The 26,751-nt window shown below is 42.1% G+C and overlaps 1 long non-coding RNA gene across 3 annotated transcripts in view; it reads left to right on the forward strand.

The window, feature by feature from the left end:
* The window catches only part of LOC141738088 (uncharacterized), a 139,744-nt gene continuing 112,993 nt past the window's right edge, over positions 1-26,751 (forward strand). For all 3 annotated transcript variants that reach the window (XR_012585297.1, XR_012585298.1, XR_012585299.1), the window contains exon 1: positions 1-835. This is a non-coding gene — a long non-coding RNA (uncharacterized LOC141738088). The remainder of the gene's footprint in view (positions 836-26,751) is intronic.

The following is a 26,751-nucleotide window of genomic DNA, read 5'->3' on the forward strand; positions in this document are numbered from 1 at the left end:
CACAGGTTAGACCGGTAAATCGTTTCCCTATGAACTGGCAGAGTTAAAAAGCACGTCCGTGACCACCGCATCAGCCCCGCACAGCCACACCGACAGCATCGCTCACATCTCCAGCCTCCTCAGTCTGACACAAACAAGTTTTTTTTTTTCTTTTTTTTTTTTCTTTCTCTGCCCCTTCTAGCACCGGAGACCCACCGTGGCGGCAGACGAGCACCGAATCTTGTACCCTCCGAGGAGCGGGGACCATCCCCGGCTACGCAAGGTGCCTGGCCCGAGAGCGCGGTGAGCGATCACAGGCGGGGAGGGGAAAAATAATAAGAAAAAAACCCAAAACACCAACCCCAATTAATAATAATGGTAATGGCACAAGCAAGCGCAGCACAACTTGCTTTGACTCGCAGAACTGAGAGCGGGAGGTGCGAAGAGGGCGGCAGCGGGGCTGGCAGCTCCCACCCTCCACCCCGGGTAGGCCCGGCGGGTACCGGGGGGTACCGGCGGGTCCAGCGGCGGTGTCGTCGTCACGTGAAAGTCCCCTTTAAGTTTCCATAGAGAGAGAGAGGCCTGCGGGTGTCACATGATGGACATGATATAATGAAACAACATTGTGGGGAGGGAAGCATTAGGGGAGCCCGGGGCGGCTGGGAAGCGGCGGGGCAGCCGTGCCCCCCCCTCTCCCCCCCCCCGCTCCGCTCCCCTCCCCGGCCCGCCCCGCCGCTCCGCTCCGCCTGCACCTGTCTCCGGGAGCGCGGGCAGATGTGGCACAAGCCCCGCTGATGGGGCTGCCCGGTGGCGCACGTCCCCTCCCGGGGAGGAGGAAAAGCGGCCGCTCTCGGAGGTAAGTTACCGGCGGGACTCGGGAGGGGAGCTGCCCGCTTGCCGCCCCCCAAGTTGTGGGGTGGTGTTGGGGGGTCGGGGGGTCGCGCCATGTTACGTGTGTGGAGGGTCTGGGGGTGCCGGGGGCGTGTGTGTGTGTTGGGGGACACACGCACGGAGACACACAGAGGGACCGGGGGCACCGCGTGTCCCCGCGGAGCGGCGGGTGTGTGCGCGCCCTCCCGCCCTCCATGTCCGCATTCCAGCTCATGTTGCGCAGATAAAATTCAAACTTGAGGTAAACACAAGCGGGGGGGGGTGCGTGTGTGTGTGCGCTGAGGAGGAGGAGTGGGGGGGCAGAAGAAGAGGCGAGAGAGAGGGAGGCAGGCTCGCTCCATCCTGGCTCCCCACCGCTCCGCACCCACCGAACCCCCACGCACCTGGCTGCTAGCGACCAGCTTCCTCCCCCCGGCCCATCACCCGCCCCCCCCCCCCGGCCGGTCCCTTCGCAGGGGCCGCCGGCGCTACTTGGCTTCCCCGGGGGAGGGAAAGGCTGGTGCCCCCCTCCTCGCATCGGACACGGCAAGTGAGGTGCGCGGCAGGTGCGCGGGCCGCTGTCGCGACATGGGGGGTGGTGGTGGTTGCCTCTCGCGACGTGGAGCCAAGTGACAGCCGAAGCGCCGTGGGGGGGGGGGGGCGGGGGGAGAGGACAGGACTGCGCCGTGTTTGTTTTCCCGCTGCGTGGGTATCCCGAATCGAGCGAAAATAACAACGTTCCCCCCCGAAATTACCACACCACCCCCACCACCACACCCCCCCGGTCCGCATTTCCAAGTGCGTATGGAGAAAACAAGATGCCGGAGGGGGGGGGGGGGGGGTGGAAGGCGGGGAGGGCCGGGCCGCGCCGCCGCTCGCCAGCCCGGGTCCGTGACACAGGCGGTGCCGCCGGCAGCGGGTATATTTAGCAGTTCCCCCCCCTCCCCCCGCCATCACCACCACCCTCCTTCCATCCCATCCCTCCGCATGCTCCCCGCCCCGGGTGCGAGCTCGCCGGTTAGATGGAGGCGGCCGAGGAGAGAGGGGGCCACGACCCCACCGCCCCACAGGTGGGTGCGGGAGGGGAGAAGGGGGAGGTCCGGCGACCAGGCGGTCGCCTTGAGGGGAGCGTCGGAGCCATGTCCCCTCCCCCCCACATCCCGGGGAAAGGCGGCGGGAGGCTCCTCAGGGAGAAGTACTGAGGGGAAACGGCGGGGTGAGGGGGTGATAGCTACCGTGGGCGCTTCCTGCGTGGCGCAACTCGGGGACTGTGGCGAGTGGCCCCGCGGCCCGTGGAGCTCCGGGGTGAGGTGGTTGTGGGGAAGGGGGTGGCGGAGTGTGGCCATTGGGGCGGTGGGTCTGAGCGGGGCTGTGAGGGAGAGGTCGGGGGGGACTGGGGGGGGGGGTGTCTTCGGGCTTCGGCCTCGCTGAGGGCGGGAAGCGCGCGCGACCCCTCGAGGCGCGGCCCCCGCCTGGCGCCTCCTCAGCATTGCACTGCTGCCGGGCCCCGCCCACCGCGGCCTCGGCAGCCAATCGCCGCGCCGCTCGCGGCCCTCACCCCCTCCTTCTTCAGCCCAACCTCCCCCCCCCACCCTTTCCCCTTCCCCTTGGCAGGGCGCGCGCGCGGCCCGCCCCCGCCCACCCGCCTGTTTGTTATGGTCGGGGCCACGTGCCGCCGGCTCAGGCGGTCACGCGGCTCGGCCTCGCGCCGCCCCCGGCCGTCGCCCGCCGCTGCGAGGGGGGAGGGGGGGGTGGGAGAAACCCTGACGGGGAGCGGACATGGCCGCCGGTCCGGGGGCGCCCTGAGGCTCTCCTGCCCTAGGGAAGGTGACCGAGACCCTGCTGTCGTTGGCCCGGGGCCCTCCTGTCACTGGCCCAGGACCCTCCTGTCACTGGCCGCGGGGCCTGGCACTGCCGTTGCGCTGAAGGGAGCGGCCGTTCGGGCCCTCCTGAGGGGTCTCGGCCTGGCTGGTGGGTCTCTCCATAGCCGAGCCGTCTCTGCCCATCTGGTGCCGGCTTTTGCCTCCTGAGAGGGAGGTTTTTCTCTCCGGAAGAGAGCTGTTTATACCCAGTGATTTTTTTTTTTTTTTTTTTTTTGTTTCATTATTTATCCCCTCGGTGCTCTACTGCAGTAGCTACGTATGTTCCTAGCCCGGTGTTGTTAAGGCACGCGGCTTTATGTAGGTAGCACAGGGGAACGCCGTGAGGATCGTGTTTAGCTATCGGTCTCTGGAGCCTTGAGCCTATTTATAGGTAGGTTGGGCAGCCTTTAGCATGAAGGACTTGTGCTGCGTCCCAGTCTGTGGCAACGTGAGGTATCTTAAATGATGACATCTTGTTTTCGGCAATTCTTTGTTTCTGGAAATAGGATTTTATGGAAGGGTGTGGAGGAATGGTTGTTAATAGGCTATATGGAGAAAGACTAGTTTTATTTGGAGTTGAGGAATGTAATGCCATTTTAATGTAACTTCTCGGATAGCAGAACAAACAGTAAGAGGATACGCAGTTCTAGATCAGTGGATTTCGGCTTGCAGGAAGGGGACCCTGGCCGTCTGCAAACAACTTACCCAGGGTCAGTAGGAAGCAACTGAGGAAAGGGCATCTGTTCTATGTAGGCTTGTGTTTGTAATACAGATTTCTGCACCATTAAAGATTCTGGGGCTGACAAGCTGGAGGAAAAAAAAAAGGAAGACTGTTATTCTAGATCATGAAGATATTTTTGTTTAGAATAAGTGGGGGAGGGGTGTATGTCTGTGTTTTGTTACATATGTTCATATTGTACTGTTTAAAAATTCAAAATTTAATATATTTCTAAGAATTACATAACTATTAATAAGATCGTGACTCTCAAATAGCTTTAAAGAGTTAAATAACAGCAGAGGAACAAGAACAGGTCAGGAAGGGGAGATACGGTTTTATAACTAATGGTGAGGACTGTGCACAGATATTTAAAACTGCTTTGGAATTGCAGTAGAAAGGAGTCTTCTGTTACTAGTAGTAGGATTTTAATGCTCTATAAATGCAGAATGTGAGAAGGAAGATGGAAGTTAAGGTTTGCAGTTTTATGCATCAGGGATGGTTTATGATGCTTCGCGTGCTTTTACTTCTGTTCCTTTGTAACTTTATCAGTACAATTTTTTGCATCTGAAATGATGAGAGTTTCTAGATACCGACTGGTATTGCTGAGGAGGGAATATGGCCTTAAAATAACAAGAAGGGTAATGGCTCTGAAACAAGCTGAGGGCCACTGTAATGGTGAAGCGGCTGGGGTGGTTATCAGCTGTACTTGACGTATGCTGTGGATAGCTGATGTTTTGTGTTGGTTACAGGAGTCATTTGAAACTCCTGTAACCTACAGAAATACGTTTCTTTAACCCAGGTAGTATACTTGGTTTGTACAGGCATATCTGCATATCTTTGTATTTTGGGGGAACCAAAACGCCCTACCTTAAAACAGGAAATTAATAGGGAGTGGTTGGTTTGTTAGAGAATACTGGAAGGTGCACAGTAACAGAGCGTGCCAGCGTCTCTTGATTTTTGAATGTACGTGGAATTGATGCACCAGGAAATTGCTTTCTCTATTTTTGTTGGTGAGATGCAGTTAATGTAAAATGAGCCCTTTGGATCCCATATCCCATTTCTCTTTAATATAACTAAGATCATTTATCTTCTTAGACGGCTAGAGGAAAAAAAATACTTCATTTTGTAACTTGGTTCACCTTCTCTTCAGTTGCTGTCAGTTCATGACAAGGCACAATGTGTGCTGTACACAGTGTTCTACAGAGCTGTTTTGGTGACGAATACAATGTATATGAAAAAAGGGCTATGAAAAATAGGTATTGTGCCAGGTCTCTCCACTTTTTATATAAACAATACTGATTTATCTCTTAAAGAGGTACTCAAAGTTTAATTTTAGGATCCAATGCCTTGCCAAATTTCAGTGGCAAAATGGTCACTATTTTACTCTTCATAAGTACTTAAAAAGCATCTGAAAAGGAAATATCTAAACTAGCATTCATACTGGTTTTGCGATAGGAAGTAGTGAAACCTCTTTTTCCTGCTTTAATAAAAAGGGAAATTGTGAACATACTTCAAGTAAGTGTGTTTGTGCTACTGGTAGCCTATTATATGGTTAAAATTAAGAGGATCTCTTTAATCCAGGCTAGATTTTTTTTCCCCAATGTCTGCAATTGCATGTTACTATATTTCTTTTATATTTAAAAATTAAAACATGGAGTCATGTTTTCTGTCCTTTCATGTATAGTATGATTAGCTGTAGTGCCATATTTGCATAGTGTTTTTCCATAAACATCGTGCTTCTGGAATTATTGGTAGTATCAGACTATGAGCTTGTAAATACCGCAACATAGAGGGTAAGAGAACGTGAATGCTGAAATACAAAGTTTAAAAAAAAAAAAAAATAAAAAAATTTCCTCTAGCAGTTCTTTCAAGTCAGTTTGATGATAATTTTGGATCCTGACTCGTGCCTTTCTAAATGACTGGAAATGGAATTAATGGGGCTGCAACTGTTTGTCACAAATTTAAGCATAAACAGTATTTTTCTTTTTGGCTTTGGATTTCACGAAAATACAGTATAGAATTCACCATCCTTTTTCAGTCCTTCAGGATGCTGCAACTCAGCCAGCAAATGTAGCATTCTTGTCTAACAGCAAGGCTGGAAATGGGAGTTGCTTGTTCTGAGTTTTACCCTTACCAAGGTCAGAGATTTCATCCTTACGCAGGTTCCCAATCTGGGCACTTAACACTTGAAGAGGGTCCTAATTCATGAATTTTCACGAACTGTCTTGAGCTCTACAAGGAATGTGTTAAATGTCCCCAGTATCATGCTTCTTCACAGACATAAGTTTGGAGATCTCTGAAAGACTGACATCTATATAGCAAAAATATTAAATATGGTAGTAAAGCAGTCAAGCTGAAAATGTTTTATAAGTTTCTTACATAAAGTGATGTATTTGGCAGGACAATAAAAAAGTGGTAATTGTAATAACATGCTTGTTTTAAATTTAATCAGCATGGACATTGAAGTTTTGCTATTGACAATGGTTTATTTTATAGTCTAAACATGTGGAAAGTTTTATGGATGAGGGGAGATGGTACTGCTCTCGAATTGGGTTTCACAGTAAGCTGAATTTCAGGGTACTCTGTTACTTGAGAACTCTTTTTTTTCATAATTCCTATTATGTTATGAAGCATTAATGAGACACTGCTGATGGTGTTTTTTTTTTTATTCTTACCAGGCTAGAAATTTGTGACTAAAGGATAAACAAAAGAATTTGAGGAACAAATGATTTAAAGGGCATTTACAACACCATTTGTAAGCCATGATTTTACGAATACTCTGAATATATCTTGTTTAAGGAGTAGGTCCTGATGAAGAATGTAATTTGTGCAGTTACGTAGCAAGTAGGCAGTGTTGGTAAATACAAAGATACTAAAGCAGTCCTAACTTTTTCTGTTGTATATTTCAAATTCTTACTCTCTTGCAAGCAAACCCATGATGTTCTTACATGTAAAGAATGATGCACAGTTGTCTAATGTTAACAGAAAACTTGTGAAGTCAGCGTGCTAGTAATACTGAGATTTTTTTTTTTCATTGTGTCATCTCACAAATTGTCAGAAGCAGCAGTTGTTTCCCCAGGTGGGAAGATGGAGTGAGTAGAATGGGGAGAGGAAAACCTGGTAAGCATCATGCTCTAATTTTACAAAATTTCAGAATTTCTGCCCCCCCCCCCCCCCCCCCCCCCCCCCCTTATGTACAGGAACATGGTGATTTGCCTGTATGCTGCAGCAAAATTTGGTAGCAATTTGAGTGCAGCTACTGTAGTGCTGAGCCTGAAGTAATCCTTATCTTTCCGTAGTAGTTATTAGCTTAGGTTGAACATTGTTCACAGAACTTTTCCTGACACAGGTGGAGTGAGTTTGGATCTCTCTGGAAAATATACCTTGAATCTGGGCTAATCCTTTTTCATTTGTGGTGTTATTTGGTATAATTTTGGTAGCATATATATTTTCAGAAAAAGAAAGATTACTTTTACATTTATCTAGTAACATTGTGTATGGAATACCCAGAAGATGTGCTAATTTGAATAATATCTATATTATTTTCAGGTTACTGAATTTTAGCATAAATATACTAGCTGCCGTAGGAGCTTCTGCAGCGACAGAGTTGTAAAATGAAGGCAGATACTGGCTTCGCAAATTACAGTGTGCAGAGGAAATAAAGTAGAATCAAAGCGATGTTCAAATTTTAGCCTCTTCAGAAAAACAACACGCATTCTCTTGGCTTTTTTCTTGGTTACTATTTATATCCGCAAAGTAAGGTGTTTCTAAGTGGCCAGATACTGGGTGGTTGGTGGTAGTTTATCCAGAAGAGATGTGTTTGAAGCTGAACCTATCTTTGTGTTTGATCATTGAAACTTTGGAGATTTCTTGCTACGAAGCCAGTGCAAGCAGCTGTGAAGCCTCCTGGGAGGGAGAAGATGCATCAAGCCATGGTGTTTACTTTTAGCAGGAGGAGAAATAGGAGGTTTCTGGCTATTGTCTGCATGGGTTTTGTAAACTGAAAGCACGCTTTTAACAAGATGTAATTGCTGTATCATTCTGAGTTCTGTATGTTTAATGTTGCACCCCCCCCTTTTTTTAACATAACTTCAAACATTAATCTGTTAACATCTGCTGTATATTGCTGTATCATCCGTAGTTCTTGGGAGATTTTTATATTCTAATTTGTGTGACTTCATGGCAGTGCCCCAGGGTCCTGGAGCAATCAGGATTACGTTTATCCTGCTGATACAGAACAGGATTCCAAATCTGTGAAAAACAAGATATCTTTTCTTGGTAAGATGTCCATATAGAAAAGACATATGTGGGGGGGAAAAAAAAAAGCTTAAATGGAGCAGCAACGTTAAAATTCTGCAGCGTTAAATACTGCTTGTTTTCTAAAGCAGCTGTCGGTAATGTTTTGATGGCATGAAATCTTGACGCTCATTTCAAAGTGCAACAGAGGGATGTGTGAGTGTCGTTGCCCTCTGCCGGAGGAAATCAGCGGTACAGTGCTGTGTGGTGAGCCCCGACTGCCAGAGCTACCAGAAATTGCTGTGTGGGCTCTTGGATGGAGCTCCCTTCCTTGCTTGTCACTCTAGCTTCCTTGTCAGCTCCAGTTCAAAGATACTGTCTTTCTTCTAGAGCTGTAGCAGTGGCCCCTATTCAAGCCAGATCGTCTGATTCCTCCTCTTTCCTTTTTAGCTGTGTCCGTGGGCATCTGTTAAGTGAAGCCAACAGTTGCGTGTATAAACAGAAAGCCAAATGGTGGATCCAGCGTTATGGGACCTGCTACTTTTCTGAAGAATATTGTCCCGGAACCACAACTAATTTTGGTAGTTTTGGCAGAGAATTGTGCACCCTTCCCATAAAAAAATGAAATAAACTAGCTTTAATCTTTGGATTGTTAGCCTTGTCAATTTTTGGTAGTTCAAAGATACCCATAAAACAGTATTGACATAGAAATCAGTATTTTGAAAGTAAAAGACACTTAAATTTGAATAGCGTTCACGCAATATGGAACAGGAATGAGACTGGACCAACTTAATATATATGATTTCATTAACACTGAATGTATCTGCTGTTTTGATATGCCTGTAGCGTTGCACAACTGTTTGGGTGTTTCGGGTTTTTTGGTTTTGTTTTTTGGTTGTTTTTTGTTTTGTGTTTTTTTTTGTGGCTTAGGAAAATGCTTTCTTTTTGGTTTTCAAGAAACTGCAGTTTCCATATATTACTGGTGTTGAGGTTAAAGGGAGTTAACAAGGGCAGAGCTCAGCTATACTACTGCAGTGGGAGTTCAGTGGGAACCTCTCTTCTCCCAGTCCTTGCTAATGGAACTGCTGACATTCATGAGGAGGTCCTTGCTTGAATATTGGAGAGAAAAAAAGGCAGAGATGGTGACCGAGGAGAAGTAACCATGAATTGTGAATCGAAATGTCTATTTAGTGAGTAAAGCTGAATTACTCAAAAGCAGTATTACTTTGGTAAAGAATGAGTAACACTTATAAACAACAATAACTTGTACTGGAGAAGAAAATAGCGTAATATAACAGGAGGAAAAATGCTGGTAGAGATGTTTGATAGGTTAACCCAGGCCTCCTAACATTATGAAGGGAGAGAAGCGTCTTTTCGTGGAAGCATGGACAATAGATTCTCACGGGGCAGCCTGGATGGCAGGATCTACTCCTCCACCGCTGAAAGCAAGCATGCGGTATGATTACTGCAACAGTTTCCAGGCTCCACGTTGAAACCTTCATTGCTCCTCTCAAAGGCTGTTCAATTGTCTGATTTCACTGATTTTTAGAAATCCAGTTTTTAATTTTAGCGTAAATGTAGTTCACAGCCAGCTTACATTCATTTGTTGTACAAATAATATCCTTTAGTATAAATACCTTTTTTATCTCCCTTGTGTTTCGCATGTGCTGCACCTGCAGATAGCTGTTATGTTCATTTATAGCCCTTATTTTGTTCTAAACCCTCAGTTCTTAACTTTTTCATGCCCTTCCCCCTTTTCAGGATGTATTGCATGTCCCTGTAGTTTAAAGACCACTGGTTTAAAAAACAAGCCCTTATAGTCTTTTCCTGTGAAGCAAACTTTGTGTTCCTGTGGGTGAAGTCACTTCTGAGAAGGTTTATGAAAGATTATTCTCCTAGTTGCTGTATTAGGTAAATATTATAAATACAATGTGTCATCTCTAATGTTATCCTGGTCACGGTCTCTGTAGGATATACCTGGTTGGATATATCCCTTTCGTTGATGTTTTCCGTTGAAATTACAAATGGCTGCTATTATCATGAACAGGTTCAATTCTGTTCCAGATGCTATGGGCTGATAAAGTAGTAATGTATCTTCTGGCAGTTTCTCACAAGATCGGTTACCATGAAAAAACTGTATTTACCCAAAGTATGAAGTCTGCTTTGAAGAACAAGTTTGTGATGTGCATACAATTCCTAACAGACGAGGACTGTAATTTATTTTTTTCTTACTCTGCTACTTTAGAAAAATCTTCCTGGCTAGATTAAAACTGAAAGTCAGCTCTGAGACTTTTAAATACAGTCTCTTTGGTAGCTATGTCAACATTAATTATTCTGTATCTCTAATGTTACCATATAAACTGGTATCTCTTTGAACTGCAAAGTTTATTGTGGGTAAACTATGCTTGGCTTATTTAATTTTCATATTTGATCCGTAAATCTTTGCAAAGACCTTAATCAATGTTATTAACTGTTTATTGTTCTTTTTAGTAATGTGGGCAGAAATGCATAAAGGTTTTGAAAGAGGCTGCAGTGATTCTTTCTCATGTCAGGATTTTTCCATTTGTCCCATTTTTTGAAATGTTGCTTTATGGTTGTGCCTGCTGTCGGTATCCATACTAGGTCTTGTCTTCAGCCTGCTGCCGCCTTGCAGGAAACAAAAATAGGGGTGAATAAGTCCATCCTCTTCCTGCAGGTGGCATTCATGATTCCTCTGTTTTCTTCAGTTGTTTTTCTGCTTTTGCTGCAGCAAAAGGAGTCTTTGCCTGTTGCCTGAATGCCAGGTTATCTTTGTGGTTTGGTGGAAATTTAAAGAAAGAATCTACAAGAGAGTAGAAATTCAAGCAAGGAAGGGCAGCCATAGCCAGGTCCTCTTAATCCATTCTGTCCTTGCTGTGAGTGGTGGCCCTTACTGGTACCCTGTTCCGTTAGTATTACAAAGGTTAGCCGTGGTCAGGCTCCGAGATAGCTTTCAGTTGTAACGTGTTTTCTGCTCTTCCTGCCCCTCACTGCCACCAGCTATTGAAACCACGAAGGTGAGTGCAAAATCCGTCTTACGCTTTTGGTAGAGTTTAAGGAAATCCTCCTGTGGATTGCAGCTGTATGGAGATTTAAAGATTTCCTGAGGGAGGTATGGGACAGTCACACCTGTTCTTTCTGTAGACCCAGGCCTGTAAGTAAGTGACTACCCATCCTGTGGTTGTAGGGTATATGTTTCCCTGGCATCTCGACTGTGTGCACTAGGTGGATGGAGGTTCTCAGGATTCTTGCTTTTAAGACTGACTTTGTAGCAGCATCTCTTGCAGAATTCACTTTGGAATCTTAATTTTCCCTGCTGGCATTATTTTAGTTTAAAATGGATGAAGATCGTAAAGATGTGTTTTTTCAGCTAATCGGTACCCAGCTGACCCTTCTGCATTCTGTGCATCTCAAGGGTTCTGTTAAATAATATTTATATTAATAGTACCATCTACTGCTGAATCCCTCCTGTGGTTTATAAAAGCATATTTAAGTATTATATTATGTTAACTAGCTTCACTGATAGCTCAGGATTTAAGTTGTTTGTATTTGCAATTTTTCTGCTAAGTTCTTCATCTCCTGTGAGTGTTGTAAATAGCAGAGGTTGGGACTGCAGAGAGGGAGATTTCTAACAGCCTGGGCAACAGGGGCTGGGATTTCCCAGCACTGCAGGGAAGGGGCTAGCTGGAACCGTCCTGAGATACATCCGTAGTCAACTTGCTTTACTGGGGTGTTTGATACATGTGGATCAGCACCACCAGCAAAGTGGGCGCAGCAGAGGAGGCAGCAAGCGAGTGGAGTACTGTCTGTAGGCAGCAGTTCCTGGAAGAGGACAGAAAGCATAGAAGCAGAGAAACCTGGACTTGCTAAGATTAAAAGTCAGAGTCTGTGAAGAAGACATGGATGACCAACATAAGGAGATCAGAATAGGTGAGGTTCTCTCTTAGCAAAGCTTAATATAAAAAGTTAAACAAAAATGTTTATTCTGTACTCAAAAATCAAATTTGAACAATTTGTAGAACTCTTCTATATTTCAGCTGGTTATTAGTAATTTATGTTCCTAGTATTTACTGTTATGCACTTTTGCTGATTTAAGAGGACTATGAATTGAATTTTATGAGCTGTTTATTATATGTTACTTATTCCTTGGGTTGGGAAGATAGCACTGTGTCCACGTAGGAAGGTGCGCCATCCCGCACTCAGCTACCTGACAAGATAGCAGTATCTGAAGCTCGCACCTTTGCTAGCCTGTCGTCCTACATGTTGAATTTCTGCTTGCATCTTCCATAACCCTAATGATTGGCCATGTTTCCTGTCCATTTGCTTACTGCCCTGGTGTTTGACGTGATTATGTAAATACAGAAGGGGTGGTGCCTTTTCTTGAAAGAACCATTGAATTGATGGAGGAATTAACTTCAGAGGCGTCAAGTGCCTGGAGCTCTGGTGCAGGAGTTAGTTTAGGAATAAAGCAAGAATCTTAAATTTAGATTTCATGGTGAGATATGTCATTGTGCTGCCACTAGATTAATGTGTTGGCCCAGGATAACGCTGGCTTTTGAAGATTTTATCTTCAAATGTTTAAAAATCTGTTCTTGTCTTTTACCATAAGCTGATGTGGTCCGGCAGTCATCTGGCTTGCATACTGGAAATATTTTATTTTTCTTTTTACATGACTCATTACCATGCATTTGTAGCTATGGTTATTTTCTCTTAAAGGGTTTGTTCTGCCCTTTAATTATTGTGATTTGGGGCATTCAGGTTTAACTTATTACCAGTGTAGAAATTCCTCCAGGGCTGCTAACTTCTAAATAAATCTTTTCAGCCACGTGCCCGTAAAATTACCAGTTGTCTTATTACTTCTGCATTAGTCTAAATTAGGACTTCAGTGAGGTTACAGTACCCTACTGCATGTGTGAATATGAAAACTTACTTCAGGCGTCAAAGTATTGCTTTTTATTGCGTTTGGGGTTTAGCTGCTAGGGGTGCTTTGTCTTGCTGAGTAGCAATGATGTGTACTTAGACTGAAAGACAAGTGAATTAACATAGCAAATGTTATTACTGATAATTTGGACTTCACATAGCTTGAAAAAATCATGAAGAATCATTGCTCGTGCGTACTTGCTCTCACTAAGGTATTCCATTCATAGGTAGTGATCATTTCTCTTTCCTGTTGTGTTATGAAGTATGTCCTTCTGTTTTTCTGTAAGATACTTCTTGTTACAATCAGAAAATCACAATATCTGGTTTTGTTTAGGAGAAGATACAGTTGATGTTTTCTGAAGGATTGTGTTGCAGTTTTTCTCCATTATTGCTGAAGGGGGCATTTTACTTAGCAGAACTTTCAGTTGAGTCAGTTTTGTTCGTTACTTCTTCAGTATTTGATAATTATGTTTTCTGACATTGAATTCCTGGTCTAAGGTACTTAAGGCTGCTGGTGTTTGGGATACTACTGCAAAATTATTGGTGAAATCTGGTAAGAATATCAAACTGGAAATGGCTTCTTGGGTTTCCCAGTCTTGTCACTTAGTATAGGAAGCCTGGTGTTGTATAATTGCTACATAATTTGTACTTTAAAATAATCAAGTTGTACTTTAAGGACAGGTTTGTTTGTTGTTTTTTTTTAACTTCCATTATTAGAGTTAGAAGGAAGATTCTAACCATCAGAGCATCCAGGGTCTTGAAAGTCTGTGAATTGCCAGCCTAAAATTTTGAAGGGCTATTTCATACCCACAAGTTTTGCCTTATGCAGCTCTCTGCTCATGTTTGTTCCTTGAATGCTTTTGTGACCAGGAGTTGTATCACTTACTGCCTCTCTGGTCAGGTAAGCAAACAAAACTTCTGGTCTGTGTTCACAGTATTGATTTGTTCTGTTCCCCCCCATCCCCCCCCACCCCGTTCTGATGATGATCCTAAACTGTGTCTGCTCTGTGTACTGACTCAGATGTGAGCTGGATTGACACCTTAGTTTGCCTGGTTCTGACACTGTTAAAACAGCATGGGACACAGTGTCCCTTAGCATCTCTTAATATCCTCCAGAACGTCAGAAGTCTGTGGTGAGTTAGCTTGCTGTGCCGGGCTTTGATGTGTAGTGCAGTTGGAATCACTCATCAAAGCAGAAACATGGTTTAAGAAACTATTCTTAATCATCTTGCCGTTGTTAGCTGCTGCTCCGCAGCTGAGACTGCATGAAATGACTGCTTGAATCGTCCTCCATTTCCTGCCTCAGAAACTTCATGGTCCTGCCTTTCATTTTGGAACTGGTGCTGTTGTGTAATTTCCCAGCTGAGACCAGTGTGGAGGCTGCAGGTGCTGCTTCTCTTAGCTTCATTCAGCTGATTCCTGCAGTTGAACAGTTTAACATAGACCACTGATGAAGCAGAGAGTAACAGCACAGGAGCTGGTGCAGGCAGGCATCCGTCGTTGCTGGGAGGCAGCAGGAACAAGCAGCCGCTTTCTGTCCATTTATACTGGTGCTCCTCTTTTCCCCTTTTCTACTTGTGGTCTAGAGTGAATCCTTTGGCTGCGGTCACTGGCCTTGGCTGAGAAATTATAATTCTTGGTCTAAGAAAACTGCCAGTGATCAGATGATGTCCTCTTTTTTTTTTTATATATATTTTTAAACTTATGGTGTAGTGGACCTGGTCTGTCCATTCTGGTGAGCGTGGGACTCTGGGTTGAAAGGTAGAGGTTACCATCTGTTGCCATTTCTGCTACCTAAAAGCGCCTTTCTCTTCTTGCTCGAGTCTGAATCCATCTTTCTTAAACAGGGCACACATAGTAATTAGATGAGTTTTCTGGGCAGCCATAAATCAGGGTCACGACTGCTTTATTTCACAGGTATGTCACTCTGATGACCCATGATCACTTTGTAATGGGCTCAGCTTTTTCCTCCATTGTAGTTTGCAAATTAAGGAGCTGTTACCTGGTGGGAATATTTGTTTTAGACAGGTATATAACCGTGTATCTTCTGCTGGGGATAGTCATCCCACTTGTATTATTCAGATCTATGAGGTTATCCAGTTCTTTTTGTACAGTATCCTGGTTTTCCTTTCCTGACTCAGTTTTATCAAAAACCATCAAGAAAAGCCAGAATTACGAATTAAAAAAAAACCCACCAAAACTAATCCCCAAGCTTAACTGATAAATGTATAATTCTGAGCATCTACACCTATCCATCAATGAAGACCATGAATGTGGAGATCTTAGAAAAGAGTAGTGCAGTCCATATATTGCAAAAAGATGGGGTTTTGTGTGTTCTCTTTTATCAAGATTTAAAATATGTCCAAGAATATATGGGAGGATTTACAAGAAAGCAGATGGTGAGGTCCTGTTCTTCCTGAAGGCATTTCAGCTAGCTGTGAGCGAGTGAACTCAGTGAAGTAAACCAGACAGAGAAAGGTGCAGATTTGAGTGTAGAGAAAGGCGGAATTTTTTTTAGTCGGTGGTGTAAGAGCTGATGTATGAATGGTTAGATTTTTGTATTAGTTGGGTAGAAACAATGAGGGTTTCACATCCAAATGTGTGGATAAGTACATTAAAGAAGAAACAATACAAAGAACAAAGAAAGGACTGAGTCGGCTTTAAAAGATCAGAAGATAAACAGAACCTGCAAGCCACATTAAGACATGTCAAACAATGATAAATAAATACCAAAAGATTCTTCAGTCATTCAAATAAAGAAATAGAATGGGGAAGCAGAGCTGTCTTTGCAGGGGATAGCGTTTTCACTTGGGTTCAGTACTTGGTAAGGCCGTGGGGAAGAGGCAGGATGACGAATGGACATAACAGTTAAGAAACTGAGGCAGATGTAAAGGTCAATGATGCTAAAGCACAGAAGTCCAGGTGAGCTGATAAGCTCCAAAAGAGACTTGAACAGATACATGCTCTTAGTTTGCCTTCAGTAGACTTCTGAAATCTTAGAAGAGAGTGGACATTGAGTACATAATAAAGAAATTAAAATACGATTAGCTTATCAAAAGTGAATTATGCTGGAGTAGCGTGACACCTTCTCTGGTAAGACCTGTTTTTTCAAAGTCAGTATTTCAAAGTCAGTCTTTGGTAAGGTGCTTGATAGGAATGTACATTTAAAAAAATCTCGTTTAAGCTGTACAAGAAAAGTATATTTTATAAGAAGGGTTGTAATGGTGGTGACTAGCTGGACAAGAAGTAGTGACAAGTAGTTTTGGAACTGGAAGGAAAAGGGGGGGACAGTTGTTAGAAACTACAAGACGTTTTGATGATTGGCTTAGATGTGAGGGGTGACTAATCATCTGCCCTGTTAGGGCTTTGCACAATAGACTCAAGATTCAAAATAAATAAAACAAACCCCAGCATTAAAGGGTTTGGATATTACAGAGATTTAACGGTGTTTCACTGCTTGGAGTGGCACAAGTGTTGCACCAACATGTATTTTAAACCTGTAAAAACCCTGTTCCTTTCATCTAGAGTTCGGTTTTCGTAACTGGGAAGCACTGGGTTTAATAGTTAACATGTGAGCGTTAAAAGAAAGTAGTAGCAAGAGATATCGCTCCGTTTCATTTTGTAGTTGTGTGGTATTTATAAGAAGCTGTGAGGTCACTGGCTTCCGGTATGAGCCACTTCCTGAAAACCTTGTTTTACATGGTAAATCTAAAAATGCATTTCTTAGAAAAACTCAGCTGTGTTTTGTTTTCTCTTCTCTTGCTTCTGAGTGTCCACCTTACTTTTTGTTTCTACTCCAGAGTTTATATGCTGCTGCAGAATAGTCATACCTCGTGATGGAAGGTAGCGCTGGCGGGGGCACAGGCTGTATTGGAGAAGGTACTGCAGAGAAATGTAGTTCACAAAACCCAGTGCAGTCGGTGGTAGCATGGAAACAATTTAAACACACTGTCTGACATGCAGACGGTATTGAGTCTTGAGCTTTACTAAACTGTTGAGTCACACGTTAACAAATAATCCAATTATGTTTAAAATAATGGAGAAAAACCAGCATCAGCAAAAATATTTTGAGTTCCTGTTGAGTTCCAAATATGTAAAAGGCAGTTTGTTTCTTGCAAAGCTTGTTAAAATGCATTTTTTGGTTTGTTTTTTTTTTTGAATGCAAAGTTCTCATGCTGTGAGTGGCTTCCAAACTTGTAGGTTTTAGAAGTAGCCATCAAATTTTGTAAGACATCAAGGACTTGGCAGCAAAAAGAAATCAGCATATATGTGTGGGAACAAGCAGCCATACTTTATTATGTATTTGTTTAGCATAGAACATATTTTTGGATTGTATAACATTATTATTTATAATATAAAAGAGATTATTTCAACTAAAATGTGTTCTTTAAAATGTGAGAGTACAGTCATAATAGAGCAATAGAAATCAATTAAACTGTGGCAGGTCAGTGCGTGTGGGAACCAGGCAAGATGAAAAGCACATCTGAAGGAAAAATAAGAATTCTAAGGTAGTTTAAAAGTTATATGAAGTTATATCTGGTTGTGTGTGGGTTTTTTGGTGGTGGGTTTTTTTTTTTGTTTGGTTTGGTTTTTCTGTGTGTTTGGTTTTCTTTTTAACCACGTTGGATGAACTGAAATAACTTTAAAAATGTATATAATTTTTAAATAACAGTGTAATCCTAGAATGTGTGCATGAAGTTTTTGGATTGAGTTTTGGGAATTTTTGTGTTTTTTTGGTGTTTTTTTTTTTTTCCTCCTTCATATTAATTGGCTAAAATACTATTTAAGGCTAATATCTAGGCTAGCAAAGACCTAACTGTAACAGCTTTGTAAAGGAGTGCTTTGATTTATAAATTATTTAAGTTTTGCAATATACAAACACACAGAGTTTCTGATGTGAAAGTGAACAATATGTGTAAATTTAAAGGTTGACAGTAAACATGAATGTTTGGGGTTAATAATATACTCATTTGTTTCAGATCAGGTTATTTTGTTTGGTGACCATGGAAGATACATTGTAACTTGCTAGAATTCACAGAAATACCAAGTCTGGGATTCTAAATCATAACAATGGGAAATTCTTAAACATACAAGTAATATTTAAATTTACAAGCAGTTTTATAATAATGTGGTTTTAGCCACTTAGCATGTTGTTTTATAATAGCTATTATGTCTCTTGTCTCCAGAAAGACATGCTGCCTGTCAACCTATAGTTGGCAACTTTCCTATAAATTTCCATGGTAATTTTATTGGTAATTAGCGTTTGTCAATAGCTTGTCTGTCACAACCCTTACATGTCTCAAACCTCTTCTGCCCATAGAGTAATCAGTTTGCAGATTTCTAAAACTACAGTTCAGACTTCAGCTTTGTGGCTTTTATTACCTCTGTATGACGAATACAGATTTTAAACTTGAGATGCCCGTGTTCTCTATTCTGTTGATTGTTATTTTTTTAATTTTTTTTTTCCTGCTTATTTTTCTTGCCCGAATTTCAAACTTGTGGCTGTGGAACCAACATCCTCATGAGTGTAATGTTACTTCTGGTGTTTATTATTTAAAAATTTGTCTTTTTTAATGAATCTGGAAAAAAAAAAAAAGATTATGTACTGAAGTTACTAGAGACTGTTGGAGCGTGCATTTGTTTGGGATCAGGCTCTAACTTTACGATAGCAGGTTCAGTTTGTATGTTTTAATACGAGGCAATAACGTACTTGTTCCGGTATCGTAATGTCTGTTGTCACGGCTATCACTGTGTGATTTAGTTTTCACTACGTATGCTTTGATCTGTTAGTTCTGAAACATTAATAACTGATTCAAGGTGCAGCACTGGCAGCTTTGGGACTTTAAGAGGGGGGAAAAAAAAAAACCCTAAACCTGAAGGCGCTTTTTCTGTAATGCTTTACTTTCTGATGTTTGTGTTGCATGTCTGGGGATCTTGAGATAATGGGTTAAATTTAACGTTGGTATCTGAGCCTCTTGTTTAGAACTAACTACATCATACATCTAATCACAGCTCTCTATGTATTTCCTTTTATCACAGATGGTGGGGAGAACAGAGTAGCTTGCGTTGCCTTTAGCACAATGGTATGAATTGTGGATGTTAAGACAGCATTTAAGGGAAATACTTATGCTGGAGTGTCGTACTGATTGTCAGATTTGAGGTCCAGGTGGACTTTCCTGTCAGTTCAGTCTGGTGGAGCCCTTGATGACTTTTGCATTCCCCTGTAGCTTGGTGGTGGTGTTCACCTGAGATGATAATCTGGGAATATCTCATTGAACCAGTTTTCACCAGTTCTCTGTCCAGTGCGTGGTCTAGTCACCTGACAGGCAAAAGGAAAAAAAAAATCAGATAAAATTCTTCTGAAGCAGCGTGAAGATGAAATGCAATAACCTATGAAAGAAGAGGATTTGAATTAAATGCCCTAAAGCCTTTGGTCTATACAGTTGTTGTAGTACAGCTGCTTTGTAGAAATGGGGCTTGGGGTTGAAATTCATGAAACTTTGGTAATTATTGCATTGAAAGAACACTGCATGTTTATTCATATTTAAAATATCTTAATTTTGGTTGAAACTGGCACATAGACTTAGTTGAAAATTGTGTTGGAATCTGTTTTTTGATTCTCTATGGTGCTTAAAAACCTAAACCTTGAAGTACTTTGCAAAAGGCTGTTTAGCCTTCATATGTTTTTCTGAAACGTTAAATTACTTTATTGTTTTTTTTTGACATTTGGTGTACAACAGTTACTAGCTACCTTTACATCTTTATTATATTCCCAACTGCATACCTGGTGTTGAGCATGTGAAGTTCGTATTTCCATGAGTAAAGGTGAGCGGTATATGGCTTGACAGCTGCAATTTCCTTAAATAAAATGTAAAATGAAGTAAATAAAGAGTTAAAGAAGAGCTCTTAACAGCATATCACTGCAGTTTCAGATAGTTATCACTAGGAGGACACATAGACCATGATATTAAGGAACTAATTGTTTACCTTTTTGTATTAACTGGTTTGGTACAAGAAAATTACGTGTTGAAAGGTTGCCATATAATAATGTGTTAGTTAAGATATTTTATTTTGCTTGAAATTAAAAAAGAGAGTTGTGTAATGGACTAAAATTGAGTGTGATAACATTTGTAAGTCTCATGGTGATTACTCTGTCAGTGAATCAGAAGAATGCTTATTCTCGAGGGTGCACTCCAGCCAGTAATAGATGACATTTAGGTAGAAATAATACCTTTTTTTATTGTTTATTTTACAATTTTGTACTGCAGGGATTTCTTACACCTTTTTCTGAAATGTTTTTGGTGGCTTCTGCTGGGTAAGACACATGCGAGATGGATCACTGGCTGGGATTTGATATGGCATTTGCTGTCATATTGATTCGTGCTTAATCTGGTTGTGATCTTCCAGTGTTTGCAAATAGCTTTTCCTTTAGTTGTCTATATGTGTTTACTTAGATTTTGATATACAGTGTCTGTATCAGGTTGAGTAATATGGAAATTAGTCTAATTGATTTAAATAGTTTGTAGACTGCCCATCTTGCTGAGGCAAGCTGTTACCTAATAAAGATTTCAGAATCTGACTCTTTCTGTATAGAATCATTATTGATATCACACATGCAGACAAAGATGATAACTGAAGCATATGCTTTAAATAAAATGACATGAGAAAATGAAAAATGGTTTCAAATTTAAAGTTAGTGAAGGATGCATGAAAATAACACCAGATGGAGAGAAAGAGAAACGAAGACGCGGATTATTAATGTGTGATGTGTTTCTGTTGTATACAATAGCATCTTACAGGCTTCCAGTGTGTAAAATTCATTGCAACATCTGTAAGAGTTGCTGTGTTACGTAGAAATGAAAATGGTGAAAATGCATCATCTGACTCTTCCAGAGTAATGATCCCTGAAACCACAAAAAAGAGCACAACCCAGTTTTAAATGATTTTTGAAAACTTAGTAAATGTTTTGCCCAGGTAGATCTGGGGAAGATTGAATGCTATTTAGAAAAAATGTATTATTTGTGAAATTAGTATAGTTTTATGTTTCTAGATTCGTAAACTTATTTCACTGGGAGACATTTTCCTCAGTATTGAAGCTTGTTTCTGTAGTTTCATTTTGTTAGGCTGAACAACAAACCACTGAATCTCCCTTTGATAAAACCTGCGGTCTGGAACTGTTGTGTAGTTGCTTTATTGACATTTCTGTGTTGGAACACAACTCGTGCACCTTCCCCTCATTATCTGTGTCTAACAGAGTTTAATTTTTCACACATTTGCTGGTACTCACTGTGTTGCTTTCATCCTTACAGCAAAACCTGTTTTGTTAATTTTCTTGCAGACTATAGTTCCTAGCCGTCCATTTGTATTCTCTCAGTTAAGTTCTTTTTATTAGTATTATTTTTTTGTGGGAATTGGTCCCTGCTTTATAACAAAAATTTGGTGTCTGCATGAGACCCTTAGTCTTGGAAAATAAGGACCCAGCCTGGTTCCAGACTTGAGTGTCTCTGCTGACAAGTTTGGGCATTCTGCAGAACTTGGTCTTTAGCTCTCTGGATCATTTAATTCTTCAGAATTTGAGTTGAATTATAAGTTTGTCAAAGCAGCGTTTTTTTTCCTGAAGTGTTGCTGCTAGGGACTCTGCAGAGATTTTTCTGTATTTTGCAGAATTTTCTAGAAGTCTGGAGTAGGACCTGACTCAGCGAAGTACTCCCAAGTTCTTTTTGTGCTACTTAAGTTTTAATGACTGAGGCTTCTCAGTCTGTGATGTTTTTTTTTTTAAAAGACCTACTAAACACTCATCCTAATAATAGCCTAGAATAGTCTAAAAGATGATTGAAGTATGAGTAGAAACACTGTATTAATGCTATTTCTTGTGTCATTAGAGGTCTGCACCTTTTTTGTAAATGATCTAGTTAAAATTTTGAAAAATTTTGAGCATAGAAGGTAAAGATGAGACCTCCTGTTATTACCCAGAGAAAAGAACTACCATCCTTTTTACTTTAATGGGGAGGATGAGGGTGAGGCTGCAACACTTGATGTTAATTGTAAAGTGTTCAAAATAAGGGTTGGTTTTTGTTATCTCTCCCCCCCCCCCCCCCAAAAAAAAAAAAGTTGGATGAAATGATTTGTACTGAAGAGTTGCAGTGGACTGACGGAATGAGACAGGCTGCTTTCAGAATGAATAAATGCTGAAGTTCTTGCTCATACTAGAGAATGGCTGGTGGTACTATCAGAGTATTAACACAGAGTAATTACAGTATCATAGAGTATTTGCAGTGTTCTCAAAAGGCGGTACTGCGTTGGTAGTGAAGTTTTTGATTATTCACACCCTTTAAATCAGAAAATTGCTTGCTACATTACACTGAATTATACAAGTGTATTTGGTTACGTTTTTGTTTTACAATGCAGAAATTTTTAATCTTTGACTAAAAGTGAGTCCTTTGGAAGTCATTCAGGGTGTCACAGATAATGATTAAGATGTTGAGAGAGTTACCAAAATAAATCAATACTGAGATCTTGTTTTGTGAGTAAAATCAAATTAAACATTGTCTCAAATTCAGCTGTGATACTTGCAGATTGACAGCTATTACAGACCTGGAAGAACGATCGGGTCAGGGGAAGATGGAGGAAGGCAGGAGGTTAAAGCAGGCAACCATCTGATGGACAGGCGCTTTAAAACAAAGCAGCACGGATGGCAGTACTACTGTGAATATTAGTATTTGTAGCATAGCACATTAGGATACTGGATGCATTTACCACTAGGAGCGTAGTCATATGTGAAGTCCTAATTTTTGCAGCGTTTAGACTCCATTACAGCGGATCTGCTAGACTGGCATTTTGCAGCCTATGAGTGTTACAAAGAGCAAATCAAATGTGAAGCAGCCTTTTTCCTTCAGCTTTGGAGCTGTGTAACATGAACTGGAGAAAAGGGCTCTTGGTTGAAATGAGGCATGGGCTGAGGAAGTTTAGATGTGCTGAAATAGAGGGTTGTTACAGATCAGCTTTTCTCAGCTGGTTGCCAAAACTTAAATGCTTCTCTGAAGTAGTTGCAGGTTTATTTCCAGAACATACTGAGGATGAAACATTCATTCTTCTCTAATCCGACGGCCAAAAGAGGGGGGGGGGGGGGAAAAGTGGCAGCCTTTCTTTGTCTCCACAAATATAAGGATTTTTATGCTGTCATTTCAGTGAGTAATCAGTTCGATTTGGTACTCGTTTGCCTTGGTGTAGAACTACAGAACTCTCTCAGCACTGATGGAAAACACTGTCTTTGCAGCAGTGTGTTGCCCAAGTTACCATCATTTATGAGGTAAAGGTGAACAGAATTGGATCATGGTATTGTAGAATGGTGTAGGATTTGATGTAGCTTCTTGCTTATTGCTAATTTTTGCTAGTAGAACCGTAAAAGTAAGAAGTCAGTTGTGCATAATTCTAACAAAACTTCTAGGAAATAGTCCTCATTTATCTTCCTCAAGGATTCTAAGGATAAAGCAGAAACTGTACAATTTATTTTACACTCATAGCAAACAATTAATTAAAGGGTTATTTCAGCTCTTTTCCAGAAGTAAATCTGTCTTCGTATTGCTATACTCAGTAGTTGATAATTTTTTTCATCGTACTTTGCATCAAAACCTTTTTTCTGTTTTTTTTTTTCTTCCCACTTTAGACTTTTTAACTAAAAAAGGTTTTCATTGCTAAATGGATTTTCTGATTTTAAGTGCCACAAGTGATAGCAGCATTGGGATAACAGATGAGTTTGGGAATGACAATTAACTATATGCTGTGTCGTTGTCAATGTTAGAACATAATCTTTTGCTTTGACCAAAAAGGTTTGTTACAACAGGAAAGCAGTTTCAGCATCAAACAGTGTCTGTCATGTCTCCATAGTCGTGTAAATAGTTCTGAGAGCTGGAACAAAGAAATTTACATTCTGTTTTAGGACATAAGCTTTGCTTGAATCAATCTAATGTAAGATTTAGAGATCCAGGGTACAGGAGTGACGTACAGTACCTTGGGTTGCAGAAGAGTTTTTCTCATACTTAGTTTTTAAATGTCTTAGAGGAAATGTTAGATGCTGTGGTCCGGTGTAGTTGGATTATTGAAGATGGATGCGAATTGAACCAACGAGGGATTAAAGAAGACTTTCCTGTCTACTCATGTGACCTGTCTTAACAGCTTTTAACCAAACAGTGGAAAAGTACAAGAGTGTGTTTGTAGGCTTTTGGCAGGCAGTATCTCCAGAAGCCATTTCCAGGTCCTTCATTTGTTCTTGTTAATTTGCATCAGCTGGTATCAGTTTCTTGAGTTTGATTACAGTCTTGACACATTCCTCGGTTTCAAATTGAAACAGAGAGTGGCGGAAAAGAGAGGGAGAAAAAGGAAAGACCAGAGTATTCATCCCTGTATATTGTAAATAGAATGCTTGTGTAGAACTAAATAGTATAAATGCATGTGAAATAGAAGTGGGGGCTGGAGTTTGCTCAGTGCATGAAGGTTGGTCAAGTGTTTTTTCCAACAGAAACAGTGCAAATTGATGTACAGAGAAAGTTCTCAACCTCCATTTATTATCAGTTATCTCAGAGCTGTTGGCCACTAAGGGTAAAGCTTGCACAGCTTGCTTCTAACCACAGTACTGATAAATTTTAATGGAATTATGTCCCCATATTTCAAAAGATGTCTTGAAATTTCTTGGAAGAGGAAGGTGACTGACATAAATGTACCCAAACAGGAAAGAAAGGATGTTATTCCTGGTACTGTTCAGGGTATTTTTCTCTTCTGCAGAACACTTGAGAAACAGCTGAATCACTAACAGGACTGACAAGCTAGGAAGTTTTGAAGGGAGCGCAGTGATCAGACTCGATAGTGCGTACTTAAGTCAAACCCCTTGCTGACACCAGATCAAAGTCAGCAAAGCACATGTTAAAACAGCACAAGATCTTTTCTGTGTCTTCATGTTTCAAATACTCGGCAATACATAACTTTCCTATTTGTTTGGTTAAGAAAACTTTGGAGTTGATTTACATTTGGGTTTTGAGTAGAAAGCGCTGCTTTGACTGGTTTTTTCTTTTTTTTTTAACCAAATGCTGAATAAAAACTTTAGAAACTGATCATGAGTAGTAAAATATTCACAAGAGTAGTATTAGGTGTTTTAATCTTGCACGTTGTGTTACGTGGCTAACAATACAGTCTAATTATAAGAAGAAAATATTAAAAGGTCAAAAAACAATCTGAGCAGGTAATATTTTGGACTAGATTGATCTTAGAATATAATTCCCTCTTTGTAAAGACAGGCCTTGGAATTTCATAGAATCATAGAATTGTTGAGGTTGGAAGGGACCTTTAAGATCATAGAGTCCAACCTTTAACCTACCCTGACAAGAGCCACTTCTAAACCATGTCCCTAAGTGCCCCATCTACCCTTTTTTTAAACATCTCCAGGGATGGTGAATCCACCACCTCCCTGGGCAGCCTATTCCAATGTTTAATAACCCTTTCAGTGGAAAAAATGTTTCCTAATATCTAATCTAAACCTCCCCTGATGTAACTTGAACCCGTTTCCCCTCGTCCTATCACTTGTCACCAGGGAGAAGAGATCAGCCCCCATCTCTCTACAACCTCCTTTCAGGTAGTTGTAGAGGGTGATGAGGTCTCCCCTCAGCCTCCTCTTCTCCAGGCTGAACAACCCCAGCTCCCTCAGTCGTTCTTCATAAGGTTTGTCCTCCAGACCCCTCACCAGCTTTGTAGCCCTTCTCTGGACACGCTCCAACACCTCAATCACGGAATCTTCAGAGTTGGAAGGGACCTCTAGAGATCATCTAGTCCAACTCCCCTGCTAGAGCAGGATTGCCTAAAGCACATCCCTCAGGGCTGCATCCAGGCGGGTCTTGAAAATCTCCAGAGAAGGGGACTCCACAACCTCCCTGGGCAGCCTGTTCCAGTGCTCTGTCACCCTCACCGTAAAGAAGTTTTTCCGTGCATTTGAACAGAACTTCCTATGTTCTAGCTTGTGCCCATTGCCCCTTGTCCTGTCGCTGGGAACCATTGAAAAGAGCCTGGCTCCGTCCTCCTTAAACCCACCCTTTAGATACTTGTAAACATTAATCAGGTCCCCCCTCAACCTTCTCTTCTCCAGGCTAAAGAGTCCCAGCTCTTTCAGCCTTTCCTCATAAGGGAGGTGCTCCAGTCCCATAATCATCTTGGTTGCCCTACGCTGGACTCGCTCCAGTAGTTCCCTGTCCCTCTTGAACTGGGGAGCCCCAAACTGGACACAGTACTCCAGTTGTGGCCTCACCAGTGCAGAGTAGAGGGGGAGAATGACCTCCCTCGACCTACTGGCCACAGTCTTCCCTATGCAGCCCAGGATGCCATTGGCCTTCTTGGTGACAAGGGCACACTGCTGGCTCATGGATAATTTGCTGTCTACCAGGACCCCCAGGTCCTTCTCCTCAGAGCTGCTTCCCAGCATGTCCGCTCCTAACATATACTGGTGTTTGGCATTCTTCCTTCCCAGGTGCAGGACCCTACACTTGCTTTTGTTGAACCTCATTAGGTTCTTCTCTGCCCAGCTCTCCAGCCTGTCCAGGTCACGCTGGATGGCAGCACGGCCCTCTGGAGTGTCGGCCACCCCTCCCAGCTTGGTATCATCAGCAAACTTGCTGAGGATACACTCTGTCCCCTCATCTAGGTCATTTATGAATATATTGAACAAAATTGGTCCAAGTATTGACCCCTGAGGGACACCACTCGTTACAGGCCTCCAACTGGACTCTGTGCCGCTGATCACAACCCTCTGGGTTCTGTCACTCAGCCAGCTCTCGATCCACCTCACTGTCACCTCGTCTAGCCCATACTTCCTCAGCTTCCTAATGAGGATGTTATGGGAGACAGTGTCAAAAGCCTTGCTAAGGTCAAGGTAGATGACATCTACGGCTCTCCCCTCATCCAGCCAACCCGTTATAACATCATAGAAAGCTATCAGATTGGTCAGGCATGATTTGCCCTTGGTAAATCCATGCTGACCACTTCCAATAACTTCCTGTTCCTCTATGTGTTTGGAGACGACATCCAGAATGAGTCGCTCCATTACCTTCCCAGGGACAGAGGTGAGACTAACCGGCCTGTAGTTCCCTGGGTCCTCCTTCTTGCCTT

This window comes from Larus michahellis, chromosome 1, assembly GCF_964199755.1.
Source record: "Larus michahellis chromosome 1, bLarMic1.1, whole genome shotgun sequence".
NCBI lineage: Eukaryota > Metazoa > Chordata > Aves > Charadriiformes > Laridae > Larus > Larus michahellis.